A 20,666-nucleotide genomic window follows, 5' to 3' on the forward strand; every position below is an offset into this window, starting at 1 on the left:
AATTTTACATTAAAAGTATAACTTTTACAACTTTTAAGACATTGAATACACAAGTTCCAAGAAAAACCTTCTACATTTAATTTCACACCACTCTTCTTTTTTGGGCTATCTTAGACTCAGTACACCCTTTGACCGGAAATAGCAGGTCATGCACCTCGTAGCTTGTGCACCTATTTTATATAGAGAAATGCTAACACTCATTTTTCAACATTTTTTCTATCATATAGACTCGGACATTTTCACCAGATAAAATCAATGTAATGTTTCACCACTTTATGTAATATCTATTTGTAAAATATAAATACATAATTTAAACCAATAAAAAAGAGTATTCGAAAGAGGGAGTTGCTAGCACTTCTCATTTTATATAAAAACTTGTTAGCAAGTGTTTAAGAATTCATAAAAAGAAATTTTATCTTAAAAATACAAGTCAAATCCATGTAAAAGTCATAACTATACAATTTTTAATGTAAAAGTTACTATTTTTATATGCTTAAGTAATATTTTAAGGACATTAGTTATCATTTTTCTTTTATTTATGAATCTTACTAACCAACTTGGACACTCTTTACAGATTCTAAAATAAGAAATTATTTCATTAAAAAGTCAAATATTTTGATTCTCAATGTATCGATCCCACAAAATTTCATAAAAAAGTTAGCATTTCTCTTTATTTATTGAGTCACGCTAACTAGTGTCCAGGGCATTAGTCAAGGAAGTCAAAATAAAAAAGTTTTAAGTCAAAAATAATATATTTTTAGACATCTAAGGAGTTGACGGTACAACTTTCAATACATTAGTACTATATTTGCTTCCTTAGCTAATATCCAAGACATCGCTATACATTTTCCTTTATTATTTTATTTTCAACAAAGAAAACAATTTTTTTTCGTTCATGTCCATATGTACGCAGGGCCTGGTTGAAGATTAACCATAGTACTACTAGTAAGAGGTAATTACTAAAATGCCCTATTTGGTGAATGTGTGACAGAAAAGACAAGTGTTGGGGAAAGTAGTGGAGAGTGTACGGGAGAGGGAGCGGTGACAAACAATATAATAGTGTTGACGCGCACGGTACACGGACGTATGCTGCAGTTTCCAGTGCATAAAGAGAGAAAATACATTCATCATTGCGTTTCGCAGCAAAAGCCTGAACTAACTTAACTCTCCAACCTTCGTTCACACCTTTTTTTACTATGGAAAAGTTGTCCTTCATTTTTTACATTTTATCCAAACAAATCTTTAACCATTAGTTAATACTACCTCCCTCCCGGTATAATTGACCTACTTTGGTTTTTCACACAGATTAAGAAAAGTGTATAAATAAAGGGGAAAGTGGAATATATTGTATTGGGAATGATAAAAGTAGTATTATTTAGTGTTATATTGTATTGGGAATGATGAAAGTTGTATTGAAAATTGAAATGGGTCAGTTTTTTTGGGACACTTTTTTTTAGAAAATGGGTCAGTTATTCCGGGACGGAGGGAGTATTAGATTTTAATTGTGAGTCAAAAATATCAAAAAAAAAAAAAATTACATTCTTAATCTCTTAACTTAATTTTAAATAAGAGTGTAGTTATTTATCATTTTTTTCATTGCAATTTTATCTTTTTAGTCTATTTGTGTATGAATTTTTAAATTTTAAATCTAAGATCTATATGAAAGCATAGATGAAAGACCGTATATTTAAAGATTGAAAGTTCATAAGAAAATTATAGATTTGAAACTTGAAAATTCATATAGAAATGAATCAAAATGACAAAAATGGAATGAAAAAAAGACAAAGCACCTAACCTATTTAAAAGGACTAAACTTCTAATTTTGTCTAATCATCATTAGACAATCGATCAAAGTGAAAAGTACCATATTTTATAAACTCTATTTAAGTCTTATCTTTATTTAACGTGAAAATCGAATTTTCGCCCGTACAATTCTTTAACCCAACATTAATGATGGACTTAATGTGTAGATATGAATAATGGTTTATTTGATTAATAGATTCGGATATTACATTATATTTTTATTTAACACATTTTTACAAAACCGACTTATAAAATAAGGTGTTATCACTCTTTATTCTATATGTGCATTTAAAAGATTGTCACATTTGTATTTTTTTTCTTCTTTCAATTATGTCCTCTAATGAATGTATGCATGAAAAACAAAACAATGGTAAATAATGTTGTTTAATAAAACGTCATATATCTTGACAATTTATTTTATTTCTTAATGAGTGTGTAGAAACATTTAACGACACTCGTTTTAAAATAGAAGAGGAATGAAATAAAAATAATAGAGGATGAATTAATAAAAATATCATATTTTTAAGGATGATAAAAATATCATTTATTAACCATTATTTTATTTAATGCACATGTCCATTTCAAGTTTTTGGGGATTTCAAACTTCTAATTTTAATACTCAGTTTGCACTATCTTCTATAAATCACTAAAAAAAAAATACAGTTTTAGTAATGTCAAATACATTGAAGTCACAAATTCAATGCATATACACTATACCATTTTAGTGCTTATTTAAATGTGGAAATTTAAAATTCGATGAGTAACATACAAAAAGGTTGATATCATCATATCATATCTGCTATATGCCATGTATTTAGATAAAGAAAACTTGATGATTGGATTTTGGATTTAGCAGAAGAGGGAAAAGGGCAAGGAAGATAGTTTATTTTGTTTATTATAAGTTTGGACCGTGTAATCAACTAATCATGAGAGTAAATAACCCATGATTTATTCTTAACTGATATTACTAGTATAAGTATAAATTTACCAAACATATAAAATCTGAAAATATAAATAAAAAAAATTCCCAAAAAAGAGAAGACAGTTAAGAAAATGACACTGATGAAAGACTATAAATAACAAGAATGATAGTTAAGGAAGGTAAAATAATTAATAATAAAGTGATTTAAATATATAAAGATAGATTTTAATGAAGAAAAAGGAAATTAAGTATTGGCTGGTCCATGAAAGGTGTTTTTGCTTGCTCTTGTGGCAGTGTACTCAAGAAACTAAAAAAAAAAAAAAATTCTATTTCTCTTCTCTCTCTCTCTCTCTCACTCTTTCTCTATATAACATTTCATCTCCTTCAACTCTTTCTTTTGCATTTTCTCAAACAAATCACATGCTGTGAAAATTTCTTTCTCATGCCGATTCTTTCACACCTCACTGTAAGCTCTCTCTCTCTCTTCTTTCTCTCTCTATAGATATATATTCGTTCATTTGTTTATATATAGATATATATATATATATATATTCATATCGATCAAACGAATATTTCGATTTTGAGTTTGTCACTGATGGATCTAACAACTTCCATTCTCCGCCGAAACCCTACGATTCGTTTTTTCGTCTTTTCAAACTTCACTTGCACGCAAACTACGTCATTTTCAGATCTATCGGTGCAACTTTCTTCATATTTTCACATCTAGTTTCGTTTTTCTTGATTCTGTTTATTTTCTTTTGAGATTTTTTTTTGTCGTAGCGTGATTTGAAATGTGTTAGTAATTAACAGAGTTTTTTGTTGACTAGTTTTTTTTTTTTTTGTTTCATGTCGGTTAATTTCGTGTCAAAAGAGGATTAAAGAGATCACGCTTTTAATGACCTAGATTAATTTAATAATTTCATCGTTGAATTTTTTGATTTCACGATCACGAATCTGTACGTACGTGATGAAGCTTCGTTGAATCAATCATCAATTTCATTCCTCAATTTCCATGCCTTTTTATTATTAATTTATTTACAGCTATTACTACTACAAAATTAATCATTATTATCTTCATTTGACTCTCTCTTTCTCTCTCGTGTTTGTTTGTGTAGAAAATTGAAATTCAATTCTGATATAGTGAAAGCTAGATACTATTTAGATTAGATCACTGTTAGTACTAATTTTTTATTAGGGATTTCATTTAATATAATATAATCTCATTTTGATGATTTAATTAACTTTCAGAAGTAACGTTGGTGAGTGAGAGAGAAAGGAAGAGAGAAGAAGAAAAAAATTTAAGATCGGAAAGAGATGTCGTCATCATCAAATTCACCGTGTGCGGCGTGTAAGTTTCTCCGGCGAAAATGCACTCAAGAGTGTGTTTTTGCACCGTATTTTCCACCGGACAATCCTCAAAGATTTGCATATGTACACAAAGTTTTTGGAGCTAGTAACGTGGCTAAGCTGTTAAACGAGCTTAACGCGACGCAGCGTGATGACGCGGTTAAGTCGTTGGCTTATGAGGCCGAGGCGCGGCTGAGGGATCCGGTTTATGGTTGTGTTGGTCTTATTTCACTTCTTCAGCATAAGCTAAGAGCTATTCAAGGTGAACTTAATAATGCTAAGAAGGAACTTGCTACTTATATTGGTCCTCAGGCGCTTCAAGGTATTCCCACAACGATTCTTCAGCAACAGCAGCAGCATAATAACCCTTTTGGTAATTCTCTTTACCCTTATAATGGTGGTGTTCCCGCGGTAACCGCGGGTGCACAAATGGTGATTCGTGACCCGCAGCAGATGCCTGCTGCGGCTCAACATCAGATCTTGGAAGCTCAACAATTGGCTGCTGCTGTTGCTGCTAGAGAGCAGCAAGAGATTTTTAGGACTTTTGAGAATCAACAACAGCAGCAACAGCAAGAGTTTTTGAGGTTTAGTGGTGGGTTTGATGTGGATTCAGTTTCTAATTCTTCTGCTGGTGGTGGGTTCAACCAAGTGTCCCCAGTTTCTGCTGTTGGTGTTGCTGCTGATCAATTGTCTCCTTCTTTGGCTTTGGGATCTTTTGATAACACTTATCATCACATGCAACAAGCACAACAAGGACAAGGAGGAGAATCTCATAATCTTCATCATCATCATAATCATCATCATCTTCCACTTCAGGCTCAGCTATTACTTCCACCACAACAGAAGCAAGCACAGCCACAAACTCATCAACAACAGACGGAAAGCGAGGAGTGTAGGAGTGTTGGACTTGGTCCTTCTTGTTGATTTTCAAATTTTGCACCTCTTGCCACTTCCTGCTTTTTCGTCAAACACTTTTCAGACTAGGTATGTTTTTTTTTTCTCCATGGCCCATTTCAATATTCTTATTGTTTGTTAATGAATGATGAATGATTTACCTTTTAAAATTTTGTTTTTTTTCTTTATTGGGTTAATTCATGATGACACTTGATGTAGGACTGTTCACGTGGGTTTCCTTATACTTGGTAATCTGTGATTATGAATGATTTCTATCAATGCTTTTTGTATGTCATTGTAATTATTAGAAGAAAGATAGTACTAGCTTTTTTCATTAACAAGGGCAATCTAGTTTGGTAGCAGGGAGAAAGTTAATAACTCATTGTGGGGTAGTATAGTATAGTAAGCAACTAAGGAAAAGGGTCTGTTAGGGGAATGGTCTTTTCACAATCAGAGAAGTCTAGTCTGGTTCCTCAATTATGAGCACTTAATATATAACAGTAAATATGGCTAACTTTGGTTTTGCCAGCACGGCATATTCTATTGATTTGTCTGTCAAGTTAAAATGTCATCATGCAGGGTAATAAAAACAAAGTTTACACTTTTTAGGGAGAAAATGTTAAAAATATCGAATATTATGCTCTGAAGTCAAGTAAGGTACCTGTAGGTATTACTGGAATTCGGCAATCTATCAATTCAAGACATTGGCTTTTGCAAACATATTAGCTATCCTAGCATCTTGTGTATAATTTGTGTATAAATAATAACAATAGCCTCAAAGTGATTGCTCGTGTTTACCTAATGAAAGAGATTATAAGTTTTGTATATTTTGAAAGGGAATTTGTGGAAACCGACATACCAGCCAAGTTGGTATAAAATACAAGTTATATCCCATTGTGGGCACATCTTGTACTTGGGGTTAGCTACTACTAGTATTGATATATACTTTGATTTACCCAAAACGAAAATATCCCAATTTCAATATTTTTTACAATAGGTAGTTTGGTCAGTTCCTTCAAAAAAAAAAAAAAAAAGGTAGTTTGGTCAGCTTATATTGCATCCTTATATCTTCACAACTATGATTATTTGAAAACACTTTTTCTTGATTTTCCATGAATGTTATATGTCACAAACAAGTTCATGTTGCCTCTTTGAAAAAGGCTTTCATTTATCCGATAGAAAGATAGTAGTCCCTAAATTACTTGTTAGAGGACATGTGGTATACTTTACGTTTCATGCAATGATTAATCATTATATATATATTTAGTGATCTAGCTAGACATCAGCTATTCAAATCTTTTGCATAAATTTACAAGCTGTTGATAACATTCAATGTATTATTTGTTGGGCACTTCTTAACACCTTTCTTAATTTGGCTGCAGTTCTTACCTGCCGGATACTAATGGATAGACAAAAAGAAGAGAGGAGTAAAGCATACTCCTCGTAACAAAATATAAGAAAACTCATTCCAAAAAGTCAAATATTTTTTGTCTAAATTTTGGATGTACATTTGATTTTGCTTTGGATCTTTTGCTTATATTTTGTTACGGAAGGAGTATTTGCGAGATTCATTTATCCGCATTGCTTTACTTGGCTTTGAAGGAAATTTCCAAGACACAATCGGAAAAGTAAGCTGATTATTGATGATTTTGGAGACTTTCTTTATTGAATCTAAAGCAGTGGCTACGTTTTAATTGATTCCTCTTTTTGGTTAAAACCTAAAATGTAAATCAGAATTCAGAAAGCTTTTAAAGGCTTTAATTAGTAGCTCCTTTTCATTTTTTTTTTTTTTGTTAAATAGCTCCATCTCCTTTGTCAAATCACTTTTATCGTCATAGCTTCAATGTCATTTGGCTATAAATTCTAACTAAGATAACACAAAACTTGACAATCAGTTTTGTTGATGCTATTTGAATAGTGCTCTAAATTTACAAATTAAAAGACAATAAAGTAAACACAATATATTGACTTGATGGATCTTACATCTTAGCGATTAAAATTTTGAAAGCCAAAAACTTTTTTTTTTTATATATTTAGATTGATAGTTTTCATTCTTTATGTTGAGATAATAAATATACAAATAAATGTGATGTTTAAAATTTATCTTCTCATAAATAAGAAAAACAATAAAAAAAGGTTTTAGTCTAGTTTTGAGTTAACTCCACTACGTGCAAACAAGTCAAAAGAATGTGTTTTTTTGGTTTATAAAGTTAAAAGAATATGAATGCCCAAGAACAATTTCATAATAAGGTTAAAAGAATATCAAAATACATGCATATGGATAACTAATATATTTTTATGCATGCAATGTATTCTTAAACTCTACCCTTAAACCAATAAAGTATTTGAGGTCATGACCATTAGATTAGTCTCGGTTTTTTTTTTTAGGAATAGTCTCGGTGATATTATGTACTATAAGTTTCATAAACAGACTAATAATTACTATATGTTTATTTTTATCAGAATACATTGTAAAAAAAAAAAAAAATAGTTACTTAATACCGAAGGTGTTGGGTCTAGCGAAGGAGCTTAGACTCACGTAACATCACAAACCAAGGTTCAAATCTCAATTGAAAGTAAGTAGGGTTAAATCGGTTTGTGATGTTACGTGAGTCTAAACTCCTTCGCTAGACCGTTCAAATCTCAATTGAAAGTAAGTAGGGTTAAATATGTTTTTAGTCCTTATAAAATTGGGACCTTCTAAGTTTAGTCCTTGCTTAATTTTAATGGCTTTTTTCATCCCTACAAAAAAAATTACTTGCAATTTTAGTCCTTGCTAAAACAAAGTTTGTTTAATTATCTTTAAACTCTTAGATTTTTTAACGAACTTTTTTAGACAAGTTTAGAGCATTATGAAAGGTTCATTTACTAAAATCTAGAATTTTTTAACATGAAATGAATTAAATATGAATTTTTTAAATGACAAAAGTTCAAGTTAAGAGTAACAAAAATATGGACATAGAAATCAATTTTTTGCGATAATTTTTTGCGGAGGAACTTTTAAAAAAGTTCTTAACACGTCTGCAAAAAAATGTTGAAAAACTTAAGAGTTTAAGCATAAATTAAATAAATTTGAATTGAGTAAGAACTAATATTAAGTGCAGAAATTTTTTATAGGGACTAAAATAACTATTAAAATTAAGTAAGGACTAAACTTAGAAGGTCCTAATTTTATAGGGACTAAAAACATATTTAACCCTTGAAAGTAATACTTACGTCTTGAACAAAATCATCTTTAGTATATCAGAATACATTGTAAAAAAAAAAAAAAAAACAAGATAGTTACTTAATACCGATGGTGTTGGGTCTAGCGAAATTGATACTCACGTAACATCATAAACCAAGGTTCAAATCTCAATTGAAAGTAATACTTACGTCTTGAACAAAATTATCTTTGGTATAAGGAATCTAAAAAAAAAAAAAATTGATACTCAAAGTTACGTAAAATTTCACACATGACACATATTGTATGTCTCCATTAAACATTCGACGATCTCTAGAAACACATCTAAATTTAACTTTAATCAGGCTTTTGTAAACATCGCAATATATTTATAAACAACCATGCTATACACAGCGAGAATAATTATCCCGAATATCAAGAATGAAAACCAGCCAATCAAAAGCAGCTTTGAGCGGATATCACAGGAGGTGGGGAGAAAAATATGGAAATCTTGAAATAGTGGATTAGTGTCATACATGCCATATGTGTTGTGAAACAGTCGAGATGGTTCTTTTCGCTTTAAATAGCATTTTTCATTTATAAAATTGTAGTACTATTAATGACTATTGAATACTTTATCTATGTATATAATGTATCAATAATTGTTAGAAGATAGAAACTCAACAATAGTCATTGTCCAAAATGCAACTGAGCATAGTGAGCTTGGATGCTGATCGGTACACTAAAAAGTTTCATATTGTTTTATGGGTAGTGTTAACTTGTGTCCTAAGGGCACAAGTTAAGAATCTATAAATGGAATTAAAGTATAAATTTTGTCTTGAAAAAATAAGATTGTAAATTTCAAGAATATTGAGTGCACAATTACCAACAAAATGTTTCTATCTTTGATTTCTTAACTTGTGCCTTGAAGACACAAGTTAGCATTTTCCTTGTTTTATTATTATTTAAATTTGGGATTAAGAGTAGTTTATAAATAATGCTCACACTTTCTAATTCAATGAAATGTTGTTTATAAATGACAAAATCACGAGGGTTTTTTACGAGACACCAAAACGAACAATATCTCATAAATACAGCTTGAGGTTGAAACAATACCACAGTCCGTCAGAATTGAGGGTCCAAACCATATAGAAAGGGTGACATGAAGTCAGAACATACATATCTGAATTTTTGGGGAGTTTTGAAAAATCACGTTGAGTCATTGATATTGTTAACGTTTCATCGTTATTTTCAACATCTCTCACCCCTAAAGTGAGATTCCCTTTCCACGGGAATGTAGTTCTGGTGCATGACTCATGTTTCCAAAGTCTGAACGCCATCTCTAATCTCATTTCTGTATAGCTTGACAATCTTTTTCTATATCTTCCTTGGTTGCCAATTATCCCTATTTGTTACTTATAGATGTGTAATATACCATAAAGTCAAAAATGGTATATAAATACTTCAAATAAAAAAGCTACTTCACGGCATGTGCATCATTTTTTGAGTGATTTGTACACAACCGACAATATTACGTAAACAAATTTTCATGTACAATTATAAAGATCATAGTAATTATTTTATATGAAGTCAATGAGTGGCTTCTCGATCGTCAAATATAACGTCCTTTAATTCTACATTCTGCATATACTGTTATTGCACAATCCGTTAGTAAATCGTGGGCTGCTATACAAGGATTTCATTGATTGACTTCAATTTCAATATGGCACAATTGTGTTTTTTTTAGACAAAACGATAAACATTACCTGAAATTAACACATACAAACTACGACAACAAAGTTTGGATTCGAGTTCAGATGTAGACATACAAACTAACAATATTGACATTGTTAGTTAAGTTATGTCTTATGGACAATATGACATGAGTTTGATTATAGTTTTTTATTAAAAAATATTTTAATAGTCTATACTTGTTAGATTTGATTATTTATACTAATTAATTAAAGAAAGAAATTATAAAATAAAAAAAATTCATTTTGTAAATATGACACTTAATTGTAATATAAATAGTAGAAAATAATCCAAAATGCCTTTTTTTAACGTCGGTATTTGGTCTAAAGACATACTAATTTGAGGGACTAATTTCATCGTTCACTGTAGGTATAATTGAAGCAAGAACAAAGTTTTGTATGAATGGATCCAAAGTAGGAACCGTTGATACAAAATGGCATGCAATTGATTTCTTTTGAGTTTTTTTTTTCATGAAAACTTGCTAGTGGGTGGATATGTATTGCGAGCTCAAGCATTTCGCAATATCTATCTATTTATTTATTCAATTATTTACAAGTCATTGTTTATCAATTTTCAATTCACTAATTAACCATATTTTAATTAGTCTTATTTTAATTTATCATAGTGCCTCGATGTCATTGTCAGGCTAGGTCAAAATGTTGGGAAGAAATTCACAAATGATGGAGTGATTTTATTTTAACTCATATCTCGATACTATATAGGATTATAAAATGTCTTGATATTTTTTTTTTTTTGAGGGAAAAATGTCCTGATATTAACACATGTATTTGAATATTTTGGGCGTATATGATATTTTTTTTTTTTAAGGAAGCTTATATGATGTTAAACCTTATTTATTTTTAGTGCATTTTTTACTCATTCTTGGTATTTCCTTTCATTCTTGAAAGTCTGTTTTAAAAGAACAACTTGGGTTTTTCTCGATGCCTCAAAGGCTCAAACAATACCAGCTATATCATCATTTGATTCATGTCTCATTATATGGAAGTCAACCTCTGGCAGGTGAATTCTGATGCCAACAAATCGGAAGAAGATGCCATAGGCCATAGCATAAAGGAATTAGAATATTTCGTCGTATATAATGTAATATTATCATGACTTGTCTTATTCAATATAGTCAACAGGATGGGGATAGAAGTAAAAACAAATAACAGTAATTTTTTGTGTAAAGAAATAAGAATGGTGAAATTTCCCACAACAACACTGCCAGTAAAAACCACTAGTACGGATGTCTATTATTGTGTTTTTTGTATCTTACTAGGATACAGCTCAATATGCATGACCCTTCTTTAAGACTCATTTTGGTAATTTAATTTTGTATGAGTTTTTTTCTTTTAGGATTTTATGAGATTATGCAATTATTTAAACATTTCAATATCCATATACCTAATTTTATCCGACAAGAAGTGTGCTTGGATGTAATGGTTAAGACTAAGCTTTATACAATGAGCTTAATTTGACATTTATGTTAAAATTTTCTATCTTCAATTTTTTTTTTACTAAGACTAACGTTTATAAAATTCAAGTTTAGTCTTCTGGTTAGAGTAATGTAAGAAAGTTAGAGGCGCTATGAGAAGTTAAGTCGTCCTAATTAGGTTGGCACTACGAACATAGACTAGTTAGACAAGGACAACCATCTCAATTAGGTTGGCACCATTGATCTAATCCACAACCACCATCCAATTTTTTAATTAAATTAAATTAGAGAAATTACAAACCATGGGGAATGTAAACCAAAACTCATGCCCATCAAGAAAATCTGAAGTTAGGAAGCATATTCCTACTACAAAAGAATTTCTCATAAAGAGAGGAATGAACTTCCATCAAACAAAGTCATGACTGAAAACACCAAAGTTAACTAACCTATATGCACAAATATTAACTTCTATAGATGTACACAAAAATTAAGCTTCAAACGGTTGGACCACCTATTTTGAAGCTTTCGGTGGACGATATTAATATTTTTAAGCAGCCACAACCAGACTAGAATCACATTATTCGAATCATAAATCAGATAATAACATTGCAACAAGCTGAGGATAACTTACAAATAAATCAAGTTTTTTCATTCATACATTATTTTATTCATTCAGGTATCAATCAAGTTTATTTGATTTAAAACTGGTGATAATATATTCAAGGAAAATGCTAACAAGTGCACTTAAGCATTTGCTAATTAGTCTAAAAATAAAATTTGTCTTGAAATAATGCATTCAAACACATTGAGAGTTTAAAAAATAACCTTTTTTACATCAAATTTATAAATTATTTCTATATTTGAATCCTAAATAAATGCCCTAAAAGCATTTGTTAGGAAGACCATATATACAAATCATGTGTCATGAGAGGTCAGCCTCGCAAATAGAGCCCCATACTTAAGGAATAGTAATCTATCTATATTATATAAATTTAAGACCCTTTTTTCAAGTTTCAATATGGCATTGACACGTGGCACTCTTGAGAAACCAAGCATTCTCAAGCATTTGGATTTCAATAACTTTCTATATTTATATTTGTAACCATATATATCATTTATATTATAATTTATATTATAAAAAATATGTTAATTCAATTATAAATGGAGATTGAGAATAAATAGTCATCTTATAATGGTTGTTTAAGATATTATTAATAATGATTTTTGTGACGGCAACAAGTTTGTTAGACATTCTTAGAAAAAAAATGATTTTATTACTACAAATCGAAGAAGCCCGCGGAAAACTTAGGTACAATTCTTTTGGTGCTTTTGGTATGGTTCTTAACTGAAACTACAAATTTTTTGGATATAATAAACTCTGAGAAAATTATGAATTTAAGAAAATCAAAGTGAATTTAGTTAAGAACCATACGAAAATCACCTAAGAAATTGTACCTAAGTTTTTTTTTTTCTAAATTGAATAGGTGCATTAGTTACTTTCAAATAGAACCATTTTTTTTAAGGAAATAGAACCATTTTTATTGGCACCGAAAAAAAAAATAAGATTATTTTGTTAATGTCGGATACGTAAATTAATATTGACTGTTTTTATTGGACTAAAAAGTATACCACAATTAGTTTATCAAGAAAACGTCAGTTGTTTTTCTATTTTATTTCTTTTTCTTTGTGTCAACTTCGTATCTCTCTATCAAATCAAAATGGCCTCAAGGATCGACTTGGTTTCTGATGTATCCCCTTCCAAAGAAAGTTGGAATATCAAGGTTCGAATCGTTCGTCTTTGGTTTGTGAGAATCCGTACATTAATATGTACTTTAAATGAGTTTTTTTTTGTGTCTACAAAATAATGCAGGTCAACACATCAATATATTCAATAGAAAATAATGCACTTTAAACGCATTTTAATGTTTGTCCAAAAGTTTTATTTTAGTTCAGAATTACCTAATATGCATAAAATAAAAATAATAATGTCTAAACTACCCCACAAAATATGTCTATAAATTAGATATCCATATCAACAACATTGCACATCACATGCTTCTATCCTACTTTTTTTCATAATTTGTTGTTTGTTGCTTTGTAAAATCAAATGACATCAAGTGTGATTATGTTCTAATGTATTCCATTTTAAAGAAAATTGGAATATCATGGTTCAAATAGTTTTTCTTCAACAATTTTTTTTTTTATGCTTATTGTTGTAAGAGACATGTACAAGACAAACTTTCCTATTCTTTGGTAATGGTTTTTTGACGGATAACAGGGTTAATTTATGATTTATCAACATGTTAATTTTTTGATTTAACGTTAGTCATATTTTTTCCATTATTTTTTTATTGATTTAACGTTAGTCATATTTTTTCCATTATTTTTTTAAAAAAATCATTTTTTTTAAGGTTATGATTTCGAAGAAAAAAAGTGTATATGATTTATTTATATTTATATTTTTTTTTTACGATTAATTCATTTTTTTTAACAAACACACGAATATTTCATGGTTACTTTTGTGATATAAACTATTCCTATACAATTTTTTGTTATTGTCGTGATTTTTAATTATGCAATTTTTTTATAGATTAGGAGCCATTATGAATTGTCATGATTTATGTCTATTTTTTATTTTTTAATTGTCATTGAATCGTGAAAATATAAAAATATTTATTTGCATTTTGTCAAAGAAAAAAAAATCAAAATATATGATTATTGATAAATTACCATTAAATTCTTTTTAATTAGCATATTAATGTTAATTATTACCATTAACTCACAAATCAAAATATTGAAGTTGAAAACCCCATAAATCAATATGGTTACTTTTTTATTTAAATATTACGTTTTTTAATCTGAATTCAAACTTGACGTTCTCTTTCTAATCCGAATTGAAAAATGCAACAAGAATTGTGTTATTTTCACTTTAAATGTATAATAGTCATTCATGAAAATTTTATAATAAATCATAAGGTGATATTTTAAAGTTTCATCAATCTTTTTTTATGGATAAAAAGTTAAAAGTGAAAAGAATATATCATTTTAAAATCATTAATGTCATTTTTAAATTGTAATATTGTCTCCCAAGAAGTCACTTGGTAGAGAGTTTCTCTCTTCAACATGAGAAACTCGGTTGGATACCCAGCACCTAGAGAAATTGTAACATTATTTTCTATCATATAAAAGAGAAAAGGTGAAAAGAAAGAGTAATAAAAAAAGTGAAAAGAATATATTTTTTTTAGGAAAAAGAATATATTATTTTACATATTACGGGTAATGAAATGATTTTTCCACTTAATTGTACATCAATTGTATCGGCTTGATAATGTCATTATAAAGGAACTAAGAAGTGTGTCATTAAAAAAATGTTAATTATGTTTTAAATGAATAAAAATCATTAATGACAATTTCAATGTGGAGGTAACAACATTGATGTAGTGCAATTGTTGGTAATTTGATATTCTCTTTCTACCATTATATTTGAAACAATAGCAAAATAAAAAGTGGAGAAATTGTTGATAGTGAAAAGTTAACTCAATTTGCTATCATCTAAGCTATTATTAATAATAGCAAAAGAAAAAGTGGAGATATTGTTGATAGTGAAAAGTTAACTCAATTTGCTATCATCTAAGCAATTAATAAATTAGATTTTTTTAACATAGCAAAACATTCAATGTATTTTCTCTCAACTTTCGACCACAACAAAGCTTGGTGACATTCTTTCAACAAAAACTTAGTGACATGACACTTCACCCTTGGTCCATAACTTATTTTTTTTTTCTTTTCCAAAACATTAAATACATAATATACAATATTAAGTATATTTAGTTTGTCATTTGAAATCGTTAACACTTAATATTTTTTTGTAACCAAAAAAATATTAAGTGTTAACGATTTCAAATGACAAACTAAGAGATTTACTCACCAAACATGTAAATCAAATGACAAATTACAAACCTTAGCTTTATAATATTATATTGATGTTGAGAAACATCTTATAATCAATCACTATGTCGTCACAATTTTGGTTTTCAACGAGTTATCTATGACCATTTTTTGCGGAATAAACAGTGAAATTAGTCCCTAAACTATCACTCTCTCACCATTGGTACACGGAAGAATTAGATAATTTAAGATTTAAGCATTCGTACACTGGAAAAATTAAATCGAGAAATGTTGTAAACATTATTGTGGATAAAGAATGAAAAAAAATGATATTGTGGATGTAAAGATGATATGAGATTGGATTGTAGCCTACAAATTTGCAGTTAAATAAGACATCTTTAAAATTTTTTGAAAGGAAGTATTCCCTTCGGTCCTTAATATAAGAAAGAAAACCAAAAATCATCAAGACCAAAAAGCACATTAACTAATGTAATTTTGTTAACAAATTTCCAGATATGTCCTCATTAAATATATAATGTTACAAAATCGAAATAAGCATCACTTAAAAAAGGGATATACACTATTAACTACACATTGTACGTAGTTTAATTAAATTGCAGAACAATCTAGAGCAATTTGATTTATCAGTGGCTAGCCATGTTCTTTTCATATTCCAACTTAAAAAACACGCTTATAGGAGTAAATTAGAGCAACACACTAAAATTTAAAACAATTTGAATCAATAAATATGACATTTAATAGTAGGAATTAAATAAGGGTAAAAGTCGCATTTAGTCAATAAATATACACTCAAAATTAAGGAACAAAAATTTTTTTGAAAAGTTGCTTATATTAAGGAACGGAGGGAGTAAGACAACTTTAATGGTATTAGTGTTTACGCACCTTAGGTAGGATTGAAAGAATATCCTAAAGTAAAATTTTGGAAGGATTTAAAAGGCTTAATTCAATATATACCACAAGAAGAAAATATTTTTTTAGGAGGAGATCTAAATGGGCATGTAAGGAGTGTTTGATAAGTTTTGAAGGCGTGAATGAGGGTATAGCCTCGGGGAGATAAATGCAAAGGGTAAATCCATCATATATTTTTTGTTGTCTTTTGATCTTTAAGAAAACAAAAGGGAATCTTATTACATACAAGAGTGAGATGTCATGTTTTCAAATAGATCTATTTCTTATTAGTAATTCTGACAGAAAGATTTGTTTGAACTTAAAGTTTTACATAGAGAGAGTTTGACTATCCAACATATAGTATTGGTTATGGATGCAAGAGTTAAGAGAAGAGTGAAGAGGAAATGCCCCAGTTGGGATACAAGGATCAAGCGGTGACATTTAAAGGATGAAAAACAAAGTGTTTTCCTACAAAATATTATAAAGGAAGGTTGCGTGAAGCTACATAGAAGTGAAAATGAAATGTGGAACAAGATGACCATATGAGATTAGAAAAGCAGCAAAGAATCTTGATTTTGGACCTAGGTAGAAGTAAAGAATCTTGGTGAAACTAACATGTTCAAATTAAAATGAGAATCAAAAGGGGATATTTTTAAGTGTGGTATAGGTGTAAAAGTATAAATATTTACGAAAATTATAAGAGAGCTAAGAAAGGGGGCAAGAAGGCATGCAGCAACACAAGCTTTTGATGGGTTATAATAATCCTTACACACCAACGAGGGAGAAAGTTTATATATATTTTTGTTAAGGGACAAGAAAGAAAGAAAAGATATATGGATCAAGTGAAGTGTATTAAAAAGGAGATAGTAAATTTATTGTTCAGGAAAGAGATATAAAGGTAAATAGAAGTAGTATTTTTAAAACGTATTTAAATAAAAGTAGTATTTAATGAAGGTTATATATATATATATATATATATATATATATAACCATACTCAAACACGGGGTAAAAGAAATGTTGAAACAGATGATTAACAATACGGCGGTTGGGCTTGAATATAGATACCTATTGAGTGTGAAAAATTCTTTGGGAAATTTCGTCCTCAAACCTGAACCCGCCCCAAACTTAAAATTTTCCCCAAACCCAAACATATTACCAGAAATTAATATCCACCATTTTTTTATTAATCTAATCCATTTAGTTAGGAAAACACCCAACACCATATTTGATATCAAACAGACATCTCTATAAGGTAATTAGTCAATTTTAAACTAGGGGTAAGATTACAGTGATTAAAAGTTCAAGAATATCTCAAATGTGTGGATAATATTTAGAGACTTGCATATTACATATCAATATATTTCTACATTCGGTACAGGTTCAAAGTGGGTATCTATATCTTTAGAGACTTGCCAATCATAATAGGAACGTGGGCTACCATAGACATTATCGAAAAACCATTTTCAAAAGGTGAATTTGACAATAGTAATTCTAAGTTTTTTTTTTTTAATGTCAATGTAATATATTCTTGGGGAAAATATATTTTGTTGGAGAGATCAAAACAATTGTCCTTTTTTTTATGACAAATAATAGTAATTAGTTGTTAGATTAATATTTACTCCTTCATTTGAGTTTGACCCAGTACTTCCAACTCCTTATTCCTTAACTCAAATCATTTGAACTACTCAACCCCCGAAACAATTTATTAGTTCGGATAAAAATACTAATTAAAAATAAAATATAGTTGTAAACTACATATATACTTTATATTTGTAAAAACAAATATCTTAATACAACTATATAGTATATATTTTTTAAAAAAACTACACAATATAACAAGTTATATTTTTTGTCAAAAAAACTTTATAATTTATACTGATTTATATATCAAACAACTTAACTATTCACTAACTTTGAGTAAATTAATTTTCAATTTAAAATAAATTTTATTAAACATTAATCAATAAATTAATTTCTCGAGTAAAAAAAAATAAGTACGCTTATTTCCCGTGCTTAGCATGGGTATCACACTAGGAAAATAATATAAAGTTCCTTGATATTTCATTGAAAAGGTTGCATTGCATATATTCTCTTGCTATCATTTTTCTTCAGGTGTTAATATTAATTTCGTGACTTTACATTTGATATGCAGATCTGTGTATAGGTGACGATGACTTGAAGAACCTGTGTTTGATTGAAATTGAAATGCTGCTTCAGGAAAACGGACGATCGCTTACAGACTTCAAATCTATGCCCAGGCCAAACGCAGCAGACATGCCAACTTTCACAAACAAGCTTATCGTTGATGAGCTAAATTACAACAAAGATGAACTGGAAAAGACACACACTGATATGTTACTAATGAACAAAGATGTGTGCATGACAAGATCATGGAGTCCGTTGGTTCTGACAACGGTGGATTCTTTTTCTTATATCGTTACGGTGGTACTGGAAAAACCTTTATGTGGAAAACATTGTCGGCTGCTGTTAGATCGAAGGGGTTATTTGTATTAAATGCTGCATCCAGCGGTATAGCGGCTCTTCTATTACCAGTGGAAGAACCGCACACTGGACGATGGCAGTCCCTATTGAGATTAATGAGGCAACATCGCTTACGATGGAAAAGGATAGTCCTATGGCAGACCTGGTGTGTGCTGCAAAGTTGATAATTTGGGATGAGGCTCCAATGATGCACCGATGGTGTTTTGAGGCAGTTGACCGATCATTGCGTGATATCATGTCCAAGATTGATCCCCTAAACGAGTTTAGACCTTTTGGTGGAATGACAGTAGTTTTAGGTGGTGATTTCAGGCAGATATTGCTTGTTGTCCGAAAAGGAACGAGGCAGAATATTGTTGATGCCTCAGTCAATTCATCAAAGATATGGGCTTATTGTAATGTGTTGAGGCTTACTGTTAATATGAGATTGGGTGCATCTTTGGTACCTGCAGAGCATGAAGAAATTGCTAATTTTGGCAAGTGGATACTCTCAATTGGAGACGGCAACGACGCTTCGGATGAGAATGGTGAAATGAAAGTAGAAATTCCTGAAGATTTTCTCATATCAGACACAACAAATCTGTTGATGCCTCTTATAGACTTTGTGTATCCCAATTTGAATGATAACCTTGGTGACCCGCTATTTTTCCAAGAATGGGGAATACTCGCACCAACGCTTGATTCAGTTGAGCATGTTAACGAATATATGATGTCACTTATTCCAGGTGAAGAGAAAGAGTATTTAAGCTCTGATTATGTTTTTCGATCGAGCAAAAATTCTGATGTCCAGAGCGAGTGGTTCACAACAGAATTTCTTAATGGTATTAAGAGCTCTGGAATTTCAAATCACCGGTTGAAACTAAGGGTGGGATGTCCAGTTATGTTGATGAGAAACATCGATTAGGCCAATGGACTGTGTAATGGTACGAGGCTAACAGTTACACATCTAGGGAAGAGCACGATAACTGCTACCGTAATTACATGAAAAAAGGCAGGTACCAAGGTATTCATTCCCACATGAATCTTATTCCGAGTGATCCAGGACTACCCTTCAAATTCAGGCGCATGCAATTTCCATTGACGCTTTGTTTTGCAATGACAATAAATAAAAGTCAGGGTCAATCTTTATCTCGAGTGAGAATTTATCTTCCTAAGCCTGTGTTCACGCATGGACAACTTTATGTCACTGTCTCTCGAGTTACTTCTAAAAAAGGTTTGAAGCTGCTCATCTTGGATGAAGATAATAATGTTTGCAAGGAAACCACAAATGTTGTGTATCGTGAAGTTTTTCAAAAAGTATGATCATTGGTTATGTTTTAGAATTGTTGTTGTTATAATTTAGAAAACTAAAGTTGCGTATTGTTTGGAAGTCGTTTTTTTTTTTAACTTCTTTGTAAGGCGTACTGGTCATTACAGGACATGCAATTTCTATATAAGCAGATCCTCCTGCCATTGACTTTTAATTGATGCACTTTTCAGGTATAACAATACGCGAAACTTTTTTTTTTACATCGTTGTTACCCTAAAATACAATATTTACATTAGACCATTTGTTTTGTAAAAAATAAAAACAAATAACAATCGGCGTTTTGTAGCCCAAACTATATTTATACACACCCGTAAAAAATTTAATGTTTGCATTCACAGACTAGGTGTATACATCTGACACTGACTATTATATAAAAAAATACAAATTTTTTAGTTTTATGATTAATAAAATACTTTATGTCAGCAAATAATAATATACAATATGTCGGCGTATTTTTGCAAAAATATTACATATGCTAAGTTTAACAATGAGTACATCTTATACTACAAATAATTTGTATAAGTATAAATCCAAATACTTTAATCGTTATGTGCAATGTTTAGATATTTCAAAATATATACAAAATTAAGATGATATTTTTTTCCATATCAAATTTAAATTATAACCACACTTATAACTTTAAGATAATATAAAATCTATTCATTTGATAAAAAAAAGTTTTTTATTTCCCGTGCTTGGCACGGGTTGCTATACTAGTATATAAAAAGCATGTACTCAAAAAAA

At 29.9% G+C, this 20,666-nt stretch overlaps 1 pseudogene across 2 annotated transcripts; it reads left to right on the top strand.

The window, feature by feature from the left end:
- The first annotated feature begins 3,124 nt into the window (after positions 1 to 3,124).
- Positions 3,125 to 6,733, top strand: LOC146919838 (LOB domain-containing protein 10 pseudogene; annotated as a pseudogene). Of its 2 annotated transcripts, none has more exons than XR_015011613.1 (3): positions 3,125 to 3,191; positions 3,974 to 5,056; positions 6,349 to 6,733. The product of XR_015011613.1 is annotated as an LOB domain-containing protein 10 pseudogene, transcript variant X1 (transcript). The 2 variants fall into 2 exon arrangements; XR_015011614.1 differs by having other exon boundaries at positions 3,977 to 5,056.
- The last annotated feature ends 13,933 nt before the right edge of the window (positions 6,734 to 20,666 follow it).

This window comes from Medicago sativa, chromosome 5 (assembly GCF_051527215.1).
Source record: "Medicago sativa cultivar Bolivia chromosome 5, Bolivia_mono, whole genome shotgun sequence".
In the NCBI taxonomy this organism is placed as follows: Eukaryota; Viridiplantae; Streptophyta; class Magnoliopsida; order Fabales; family Fabaceae; genus Medicago; species Medicago sativa.